Raw genomic sequence first — 12539 nt, forward strand, 5'->3', positions numbered from 1 at the left:
TACAATATACTTGGATTAAAATTGTTATGATAAGTATGGACAAGCATTTAAAGAAGGACAATGCTGGATTTGGATAATTTCAAGAGGCCCAATTGGCCGAAGTAGGCAGGTTAAGGTTTTGGTGCAAGTGATGTAATACTGTCATATGTCAGAACTGACATTTATTTCTGCAATAATTTTGGTTTATAATTGTGGTATATGGACAATGACTTAAAGAGGGAAATGCTGGATTTTGATAATTTCAAAAGGCTCAATGGACCAAAAGGTTAAATTACATAATGACATTGCTATATTTTATACTTTGGCCAAAGGCATTTCGTTGATGAATGTAGTCTAATACCAAGGTTGTATCTTTCCCAGCCTTTCGCACATAAACTTCGAACATCTTTGTGTTGTCATTGTTTATAATAATTGACCTCAGTGGCGTGATAACTAAAATCACATAAAAATGAACATCAACTACAGAATATCTATTTATTAATGACCATATCCACTGTAATTAGCGCCCATTTTTACTCTTTCCACACTCATGGCACATTAATCTGTCACAGTAAACATACATACGCCTTCTTTCCTTTGATTACGCATTAGTACGTAATGATTCACATGTGGAAGACTCACAAGTTCATGGAATACGATGCCTGTAAGCATCACACAGTTGTACAGTGAACTGCGTTCAAGCGTCCAGAATTGCTTTTCGGATCGTTCAAACTACCAATCACATCGTTAAATTCATTGGATGATGGGGGCATTTATATTAACTTCAGCATTAAGGGAGTGGGACGACTGGTTCACCCGTCAGTATAATGTCTTCGGCGGAATGCTTCAGTGATATAGCACTATAAAAAGGCCAAGACTTCCACTATACAACACGAATATACAACAGTCTCCCAAAGCAATCTAATTAAAATTAGACTTGTAATTCCGCTCCCACTACGATACTCTACGTTTACGCTTCAATACAAGATCTAACGATACCGCCGTTCGGGGTCACCTCAGCATGGACCCCTGGCCTAGATTTGAAGTCCAATGAAAAATTGGCAATGACGTCATACTTCGATTTATGTATTGAAGCGTAACGTAGAGTATCGTAGTGGAAAACGGAATTTACAAGTCTAAATTTTTTGTCTCCCAAAGCGTGCCACCATGCTCTTTCTTCATACACACAACACACAGCATACATGGGAGGTCATCCCTACATGATCTTAGCTGTTAATAGGACGTTAATTTAATAAAACAAACAAGCAAGCAAACAAACAAACAGACAAACAAATCAATTCCTCCAGAAGAGGGGAGGGGGCGCCAATTACGGCGAATACAGCATGTATATAAAGAACTAAAATGATTAAGAAGTGGAACCTATATATGACGTCAAATTGTTTAAAATGTAATTAGCGGAGTGATGTGGCAGTATTGTCCTTGTACCAATAGCTTACCTTCAAATAATACAGCCTCATATATGCATGTATATTATGGTTTGTGTCATGGGGATTGGTTGTGGTCTACAACATTACGTTGACGTTGTATAAAGTGATATTCTAAAAAAAATAAGAACAGTTTATATTTTTGGCGGGAACCCACTGGTTACATTATACGTTGACTTCCATATATACATGTGTGTAGAAAAGCGAAGTTCAATTTTCATCTATACTTTAAAATAAACTTTAATCCAAATCTTATTACAATCAGACTTGGGACCAGAGGAAATAATTCGTTATAACAAAAATTTGATATAGAGTTTCTGAAACTATAAGTTAGTTAAAGTCATAGGCCGATTGCACCCCGGATCAACATAGTTATCAAGCTAACTCACTAATTCCGAAGCCAGCAACAATGTCTTCTTTGACAGATTTTCCATTATCGACAATTAATTGTACACTTGTTTGATCGTATTTGATTTTCTATAAATTAACTCCCTCTTTAAACCCCAAGTTTCACTTTAAACAATGCTACATCCAACACTTTCTGGGAAAAAATTGTTATAGAGCAAACATTTTCTTGAAGGGACCACGATATCACTCCTATCAAAAGATAATTCGTTATAAGGAAATCCGCTATACATTTCTCAAAGAAGTATAAATAAAGAGGAGCCATAAACCCAAGATTTGAATTTACTCCGTAATAAATAAAAATGCGTATCAAGCAAATTCGTCTCAGTTAAGGAAGTTTTACTGTATATTGACTTTATTCATCACTGTGTGTATTTGCTACTTATTCAGAGCTACATTTATATGCCCTTTGACATTTGTTTGTTACAATATTTATTTCATTTGCTTGATATTGTTGTTTCTGTTATTAATAAGAAGGTGTAAAAGTCTATAACATGATGACTAGTTTTCACTGTAAAGTCATTTTTCAATATGTATCCATAAAGAACATGTAGAAGTTGATTATCATATACATAGATTAATTGGAAACATACATGTACATCCCCAACCCGGCAAGTTCACTTTTTAATTCTGCTTCTTCCAGTTTCATTTCTAAATATTTCCTCAAATATATAAATGCTCTGATTGGACATTGTTTTACCGTCTTTGTGAATTTGGTAACCGAACTCCGCTAAAAGAGTTTATACAAAAGTTTTACCATTACAAATTAATATTTAATTGTGGTTTAAAGGAGCCCCATAGGTCCATTAAATGTCGCAGATTTTAATAAAGCTTAATTAGAGCTTTATGCTCCGTTAACTTTAATGGACGTTTGTGCAACATCATATTTTCTGGAAATGACGTCATCAAGTTAATGACGGTTTAATGAAGGTTTAATCCTCGATTAACTTTTAATAGACGTTTGAACAACTGGCCCCAGATAAATAAATACATGGAACTAACTGACCATTAGTATCTGTTATATGTAGAGCTATGACACGTATTAAGAAATGAAATGGCAATAAAGTAAAATAATTACAAAAATAAAAGAAAATAGTACATATAAAATACACAGTTCAAAACAAAAACAATAATGAGGTCACAAAAATCCAAACCACTCTTCGGAATAAGTATGAAATATTGAATTTTATCGGAAATACAAAATGTATGTGTAAAATGGAAATTTTGATCAATATCGCGCTAGTACAAACAGGCTTCCATACTTTTTTCGTCAATGAAACAGGGTTATCAAAACTGGCAAACTTTTAAAACTTAAATACATCGTAATGACAGAACCATTACTCATTAAAGATAAATTAAAGCATACACTGACAAAATATCGAAATTCAGATATGTTTTATTTAACATAAATACAATATTATGTCGTCGTCAAATTGTACTTCCGTCGGGTAGGTTACCGTCACCGATCGCTAACCATTTCAACACTTATAGACATCTGTGAAGTACATGGTACTATGTATAATACTACTTAAAATAATCATGAACTTAGCTCACACTATCATAAATCTGCTAATGATGCACGATTGTCAATAATCAGCGCTTTTGTTTATGTGAATTGTTATGTGTCCACTCATGCCAACATTGTAGCTCTTTTCCGCCTCCTTTGTGGAACTCTTCCTATCTACGGCGGCCCATACGGGACACATTTACCGGCGGTGTAGATGGCTTTATAAATAGGTAAAATTAACCACTTTCCCCTTATGGGATTTTTTGGGAATTTTTACCAGTTATACTTATATTGGTCAGAGGTATTGAGGTAATTGATTGCCTGCATGAGAAAAGGGGAGTAAGGGTGACAGATGAAAGTTTGAGACAACAGTGAAGGGAAAAGTACATGGGGGGGGGGGGGGCAAAGAAATGATATGTAATAGGAGAACATCAATTCTTAAGACGGATGAAACCAATTTACAGTCAGTGGTGAATTGATAGTATATAAACCCTGTTGATTTCAACCAAAGGCTACTCAACTTTATTTCTCGATAGATTGAGTATGTCACGACGTTTTCACGCGCAATTTGAGCCGCGCGGATGAATTTATGGTCCAAATCAGAAACTTTTGGTATATTTTCAGTAACCGAACGTTACGTTCGATGAACATGGTACATGTATCAAAATAGGTTTTAACACATATACATGTACGTGTGTAAATACAAATGTAGAAAAAGTTACATGTTTATGTTACTACGTACCTCTTTACCAATGCTTCCGTGCGTATGATAAATAAACAATGTTGTACAATGTACAGTTTTGCACATTCCGATGACGTCGCAATGTATTACATGTTGTGTGTCGGTGAGTCTGTGTTGTTCTCTACCACATGTAGCCTAGATTCTTCATTCTATTCGTATTTTTAACATCTTTGGTTGTACGCGAAATGGATAAGATATGTCAGAAACAACATCAGTATTTGAGGTGGATAAGTTTAACCAAAACGACCTAGCACGACAAAGCATTTTTGTTCACCTCGGCGGACAGACAAGTCCTGTACGTTATCTAGAATCTACTGTGAATCGGCGATGGTAGGTACGTTTGGGTGTTTCGAAATATCAATGAAACGGAATCCTACAATTGTAGCTTTACAATACATTGTAATAGATACCTCTAATATTTATTGAAGTGTTTGAAACAACAATATGAATATAGTTAACATTTTGAGAGCGGTACAGTAAACGTTTACAGTAGTGGGCCTACCTGTGTTTGTACATGTTCCTCGAAACGACGTCCGATACATTTGAAAATCTCCAAAAATCCGGAAATAATGACATGAAACTATGTAAACATCCGTGTATTCAAGAAATTTCAAACGTGAAACTGATTAAGTAGAACTCAAGTGATCACAAAATTGAAGAAACTCTCTGTTTGTCACACCTCCTTGACACAGGCGGTTTGAATCGGACACCGCGTCACAACTACGTTAAATATCCTGCCACGTCATGAATTGTGTAAGCGTGTGAAATCATACGAAGCAAAAGATTAAAAACCAAACTGCTTTGCACCATGGTGTTTTTTAACAACAGATAAATAAAATGATTTATAGTTTCCATACCGGGAAAACCCCAGATATATGCTTCATCAGACGGAACTCATTTTATTGGTATGTTTCATTGATAAATTGGCGGGGAATTTCCGCCACTTCAAGTGGCTGTTCCAAATGCCTGTCGGAACCAAACGATATAATTCAATTTTAGTCTTATAAATGCCATAAACACTATTAAGGGTAAATTTTTGAGCTATGAAAATAATAGTTCAGACTGTAAATATAAGGATTAAAGTCTCTTTCTGGTGGTTCTATCGAAGGATAAAGTTGAGAAGGGTATCGATATTTGTTTCATGGACCGCTTCGCGGTCCATTCCAAATATCGATACCCTACTCAACTTTACATGTAGAGGATTAAGGATAACCCAGCTCTGTTGTAAGGTACATGGTATACAAGTTTGAAATATCGATCATATTAGTTTTATATATATGACTGGATAAGTAAATAATACAGTAAAACAAAATATAACAAAAGCACTAAATAGAACGCGCGGATATATATATTTGTATCCCAACAAATATTTAGAATCTAGTATTCTTTTTAAAATCCTCCAATGTACTGTGCTGACAATAATTTTCTGTAAACAAAAACAATAGTATGAACTTATCAAAACAAATATTTTTGGTAACTACTATTTGGATAATGTTATCATATCTTAGGCGTATCTACAAAGACTAGTAATAAGCTAAGCCCGCACCTGGTGCACTACCATATATATGCACCGGCAGAAAAGACAATAAAAGTTACTCTAGCATATTCTAAGATTAATGAGCTATATCAAATATATGAATTATATATTAATAAGTTATATTTTGCAACTTCCTGATGCCAAATGCAGATGGGATTAAATATCAGCAGATGGTTTGTAATTAAATAATTAAAGAAACTAATTCCGTCAAATTCGCACGGTGAAAAATTAATAATTACTGTACGAAACACATAGAGAATTCTTTATTAATTTCAGTAGAAAAAAAACTTTATAAAAATATAACAAACATTCGTGGGCATCAGAAAAACAATGCCTTTTTCCTTGGAGACGCGACCAGTGGTCAGTATGACGTCATAATAATAATGTCCGACTCCTTGCTCAAAATAAAGTGATGGTAATATATTTCCACTATATTCAAAAGATAAAGCACTTTATGATGTTTTTAATTTATAATACAGACCATTGATGACATCCAAACATATCAAAATCATAAAAATACATGTTGGACATAAAACCGATTTTTAAATATTTTTTGTTTGAAGTAGACATTATCGAGCTTTATTGTTTCCGGATCCGGCGACCATTTCCTTTAAGTCATTTTCGTGCCATTCTAGACGTCCGGTCAAGTTGTTAGCGGTATATATTTGGACAAATGTGACAGTTTCATGTGGTTTTGATAGTTTCCATTATTAGTATATATTTTGTTCTACTGTTTCAACAATGTATAAGCAATAAACAATCATGAGTAGAATACGATATTCCATTTCTGACAAGGCGTTCAGAATATAGGAATCTAACTAAGGGGCTCGTCACAAACCTGTCCTACTGGAAAATCTCCTTTGATGCTCTCTCAATAATAGCATTTACATTAGTATAGAAGTGTATGTTCATATGCTTCAATATATATTATGGACATGACGTCAAATTCTTATGATATGACTGCTGAACGTATGTTTTTGACGCTAACTAACTGTATATTTGTGATTTTACAAGTCGCAAAATGAATTTGAATATTAAGAGCTATAATCTATCAAGAATATAGCATAGCTAAGGAAACTGTATGCATGATATTTATGAGTAGCATCAATTTCTTTTACATGTAAATTTCTTACATAGCCGACAACTTTGTATTAACATCAAGATGTACCAGCTTCCTTTCACCTGTTCTAACGTAATTTGATTGCCAATGAAAATGCTATTCAAAATTCAAAAACGTTAATAAAAAGCTTGCTTTCGTTGGTTTTTCCACCAAGAGACATTATTTTTAGTAATATTTGCCACAGGCGGCAATAAGATGTTTCCGAAAAACGAAAGTAGTAATTCTATGTCATTTTTGTAAGCAAAAAATAAAATAATAGAAAAAGTTAGCGATAAAGTTATCTTAAAGAATCGCCATCCTCAGACAAATATGTCCAGTTGCTGTCTTCATAAAAGTGATTTTAATTTAAAGGAAGACATTAAGTCATGTTTTACAACATCCTGTTATATTTCCTTTGTTCACACATTCATACACTTGTATATTCCTACATGCACACACCCTACCCCTATTTCTGTTTCATACATATGCACTACCGAAACGTTGCCTTAGATCTAATGTGTACATATTAGGCAAGGCCATGTTTCATTAACTTCAATCTGATTAAAATCATATCTTCGATTACGCTCTGATACTCTACGCTCCAGTACGTAATCGAAGATATGATTTTAATCAGATTGCATTAACTTGTAAAACGTTCCTATTATTTATCGTATTCTGTAAGCTACATATAATATGCTTATATGTAGTTAGGCAAAATAAACGGTTGAGTAAACAATAGACATCACACATGTTCATCATTGTTTATACTATAGGTAGCAAATGCACTCCGGTAAGCCCAGGAACCTGCAAAATACATGTAGTTCTATCAGCATGAAATATTTACAGGTAATGACATATGTGAAAATTAATATATAACGTACAAGATAAACAATTATATTGTGTTTAAAATCTTCTGCTGGACTTTATAAATGGTTGCACAAGTTAATACATGACAATTAACATGTACTTCTAAAGCCAAGTTTTCATTTCCATAAGGTAATAAATTCAAATTTACTTTATATTGAGGTCATTTAAAATTGGAGCATATTTGTTCGCAGTAGCATAAATCTGACATTCAAAACAGAAATGGTTAGCATTTTCACAAAGGTAGCCACCAGTTTATTCAAATAGAATCTGGTGCCAAATGTTCACGGAAATGGTCATCTTTGAGAAAACTACACTGATGTCTTAATTAAGTATGTAAAGTATTAAGCTTTCTTTCCCCACATTCTTAAAAGTAAGGGAAGAAGTAAGTTTTCATTGCTTCTTAAAATTAAGGATTATTATATAGCCTACTGAAGGGAGGTAATAGTTTTGATAGATAACTTTGAGTCATGTTAATGCTTGTATTTTAATTGAAACTTTCAGCTCTTTTGTCTGAAAAGTATGGTGTAGCCAGATTTGTGCACCAATCATTGAACAGTGACCCTGAATATTTAAGTTATTCTGATTTATAGATTAATGTTAATCAAACATGTGATCATTATGACATCACTAATGCTTACGTGGAGACTCTTATAATTAAGCATTGAGCGTCTTTCCAGTTGGCAATTACTATAGGCTATATAAATGCACAGAGGGAAATTCTTGGTGCGCGCCTTGCCAACTCTTCATGTTGAATTTGCCTCTGTCCAGTTAGAATTCATTTTGGCTATGAAGGCCAACTGAAAGACGATCATTGCTTATATTTACATCTTTATACTAACTATCTTTGATGGTGATTTTTCATTCTATTTATAACGAATAAAGAATTTATTGTCGTCGATTACAGGACTGCCCATTTTAACAGTCAATCTCCTGTGTATAGCTGACCACGTTTATTTTGTAAAGTACAAAATAAGCTGCTAGGAGTTTATAGGACTGATGGGACTGCCCACTGCTGATGGGTTAAGGTTACTTAATGGAAATTATACTACACGTTTCATACAGATACTTAGGGTATCTATATGTTTATATACAGACCCATATAATGTTTTATGTTTAAAATAAACACGCTTCATTTGTTATTAAACACCTTTATGCTTTATTTGGGGTACCAATCAGCTTTGTTTGGTTTTATTACAATAATTTAACATAAAAAAGCTATCTTTGAGGGATCTTGGCAACCACCAAAGAACTTTAAAATATCATATCTCGCTAAGGATGGGGCTGCACTTTCGGGCATCTTGTTGATAGATCCAGTCCCAATATGCCCACATTGCCCAAACTTAAGCGTCCATAGGGAATCCTACATCTGAAATCTGAGGACAGAATCCCTTCAGATTTTTCTGATAAATAACATTAATAATAAAATTTTAATTTACTCCCACCCCCCCCCCCCCCCCAACACAAAGAAAAACCCAAACCCCTCCTCCCACAATGTACACCCCCCCACTTCCTACCAATCATTTATATCTCTTTTATTTTTTAACAGTGTCCTCGCGCAATGATAGAGATATTTCTCCACCCTCCACCCCTAAAAATAGACAACACTCAACAAATTGCTTTAAAAAAACTTTTAAAAATGGCATTATATTTACAAACCTGAATAAAATCGTCACAACGGAACTACCACTTCATCTCTTTAGCCGAAGCTCAATCCACACTGTCTGTAAGGCCTTCCATCACCAATGTTCTCCCCTCGTAGGACAAATCATCTTGATTGTTACAATTTATCACGTTACCTCAGCTCAATTAGTATGCCACCATTTATCCTTATACTATGGTACAGTTGTACCTAATGAGGGAGTATATATATAGTATACAAGTTTAGTCCCAAGCAATATAATGTATACACTCATCGTAAATATGATGTTTGTATTTCATGGAATGTGTCAACATACATTTTCTATTTTTCTAACAAAATTTTATTTTCAGATAAAACAAACAAACCCTCTGACATATAATATTATGGGAATATTTTATCTTCCTGAAGGTTAATCTCCTGCTCGCGCTTATTTTTTTTTTTTGCATTTGCGTGCAATGATATTTATCAGCCCCAAGTTTAACATGTACAGTTTGACCTTGGATATCAAGCGCAATGATCAACTTACTAATATTAATTATAGTTGGATAAATCAACTGGCTTATACAGGGCAGGAAAAAGATATTGTTATATCTTCCAACATACTCTGTCAATCTGATCTCTTCTGGAGTAGAATTTTCTAAGGAATTTCTCCTGCCACTACAAGTCCACAATTTACTGGTCCAATTTCTTTTTGTCGGGATCTTTACGTTGGTTCACTATACGGGTGGTATGTTGAGTGACGTAAAGAATACTTTTAATCTGTCTTTCCTCCTACACCACAGCATTAAATCATTGCTGGAAAAGGAAACATAGTTTATTATTATTAGTTCTGTGTGTAGTTCATATTCTTTGACATTGTATTTATAAATGATTATGAACGTGAGTTCATCAAAAAGTATTTCTTAATAATCAATGGTCAAAAACAATGTTTAAAATAACCAATAAACCAAAAAATTCCTCACCTTGGAGTTATTTTTCAGCAGCCAAGATTTTATAACCAAAATCTTAAATCGTGGCAAATTAAAGTCCGAAAACACACATCATTTCTCTGCAGATCGAATCTCAGTTGGGAATAAATTAACTGTGCACAAATATGTGGACAAAAGACTTTTTATCGACACAGACCATACAGAATTATGTAAAAATCTTACACTGTTACATGCATAATGATAGATCTAGGCCAAAAAAAAAATGTCTGTTTAGTGTTACATTGGCAAAATATTTTGGGTCGGGGGGATTTTTTTTAGTGTCTTAAAATCTAATATCACTCATAATGGGCCACAAACCGGAATCTTGAGATACAGACACTGCTTTATGTTTTTTTTGCGCTGATATACATGTATAAATGTTCCCGAATGTACATGCCATGGACAACACTGTAGAATCAATACCTGCATGGACTGTATTTCGCATATTGTATTGTACATATTCATCTCGATACATGTATACAGGGAATATTGCTTGTAACTGTCATTTTATATAGCATATTTGTTTAGTATTTGCTATAATTTCGGATGTATTTTAATACCTGATGCATGTTTTGTGTTAGCATACCTGGGATTCCTTCACTTGGTGTTTTTCATGTCCGGGATATTGTTCAATTTATGAATTGACATAGACGGTGCATTAGTACCTATTGGATATGAAAACAAAATATGAAGAAATAAATATTATACCTTTTTTTACTTGGAAAATAGTTATCCTACTCAACCGCTAATAAGTTTGATTTTAACACTTTTACATTTTTCGTTCACTTTACCAGCTGTACATTTTTTTGGGCAGTTCTGCAATCAATGGGTCAATATTATAAAAATTATCAAGGATAAAAGCAAGGACGTATTATGAGACTTATTATAAATCCTATGATACAAATACTGATGTAGTTCATCTAGTTTCTACAAGTATAAGACCTTATATTATGAGGGGGTATTCGGACTGAAATCTTAACTAATTTTTCAATGTGGAAGCGGAAATTTTAGTTTAAGAACCGATATTATGTGTACTATGTACACATGGTTGCTACTTCATCCAGTTTAAGCAGATAGGGCCATATAGTGTTAAATGGTGGTGGTATTCAAATAGATGAAGTGGCTGATAGCACCAATTCTTGAATGCTGGACAAGCCTGCGGCACAAAAATACCCGTAGCTACGACCAATACTCGTCTCCCATGTCTCCAAAACTGGATATTTCTTCTTGAACCATCCCCCAAATGTCCTACACGTAACAGTCTGTACGATGTGGCTCACTGTTTTCATGGAGTCGATAGTCGTTTTGTGATCGTCGTCTGCTTCCGGACACGGGTTCCTTATCAATAAACGTAATTTGGCACCCTCGATAACCCTCATACGCAAGGCCTTTTTCAATTGTTTCTCGAGTTTTAAGCCCAGACTTCAATCTTACTCTTTCCCTTGCATGAGTGTAGGGCGGTTCATTCGTTTACAAAATATCAAGCGACGCGTTCTCTTGATCTCTCTCGGCCTGTGTTTTACATTGCTTGACTGCTGCGCCGGTTTGCGGCATGGACTACCCGTAAAAGATGCCGAAAAAAATATTTAAATTTAAAATATACTATAAAAAATATTAACTTGTTTTTCATCTCTTTTTCTAACCTACGAATTTAACATTTGTTGTAATAGTTTAAAATTACTGTTTTTTATATCTACCCTTTTTTTATTACGGACCACTTCTCATATACGGCACGGACCAGACTTTCGGACAGATATATGATCTTTACAAACATCCTTAAAAATTCATATTTTTCTTTTATTCTGAAGGTGCCCGCCTCTGTTACCTACCTTGCGTTACGCTTCCACTGAGGACCGGTTGGGGTAGCCATCTTCGAAGTGGGAATGCCAACTCCAGAGTAGTACGCATCATTTCTGAGAATGTTATGTCATCATGGAGACGGCTACTTCACGTTAACGAGAATAATAACGTCATTAAACGTCGTCCCCCCTTCCTCATGAAACACTCTTAACTCTGTTAGCAACCCAGATAATGATTTCAAACACTTAAGATCTTATTTAATTTTGTTTATATATATTGTATCAAGATAGATTAAATTATTCTTTCACGTTAAGATCCGGCCGCTTCGTGCGTAAGGGGTTTCCCCACGTCTAAAAAAAGTGGTACCCAGCGAACCGGATATGTAGATTGACCAATCAAAAAAATCATCATGGTTACCCGCTAACCGGTCCCTAGTGAGCGGAGCGCAGCCTGGCGGAGAGTAGAGAACTAAGGGAAGGGAACCAGTCTATTCTTTTATGTGCCAAAATGTGTACAGTTCTCTCTCCCCTATGGTACACCATTTAATCCCA

This window comes from Argopecten irradians, chromosome 11 (assembly GCF_041381155.1).
Source record: "Argopecten irradians isolate NY chromosome 11, Ai_NY, whole genome shotgun sequence".
Lineage (NCBI taxonomy): Eukaryota > Metazoa > Mollusca > Bivalvia > Pectinida > Pectinidae > Argopecten > Argopecten irradians.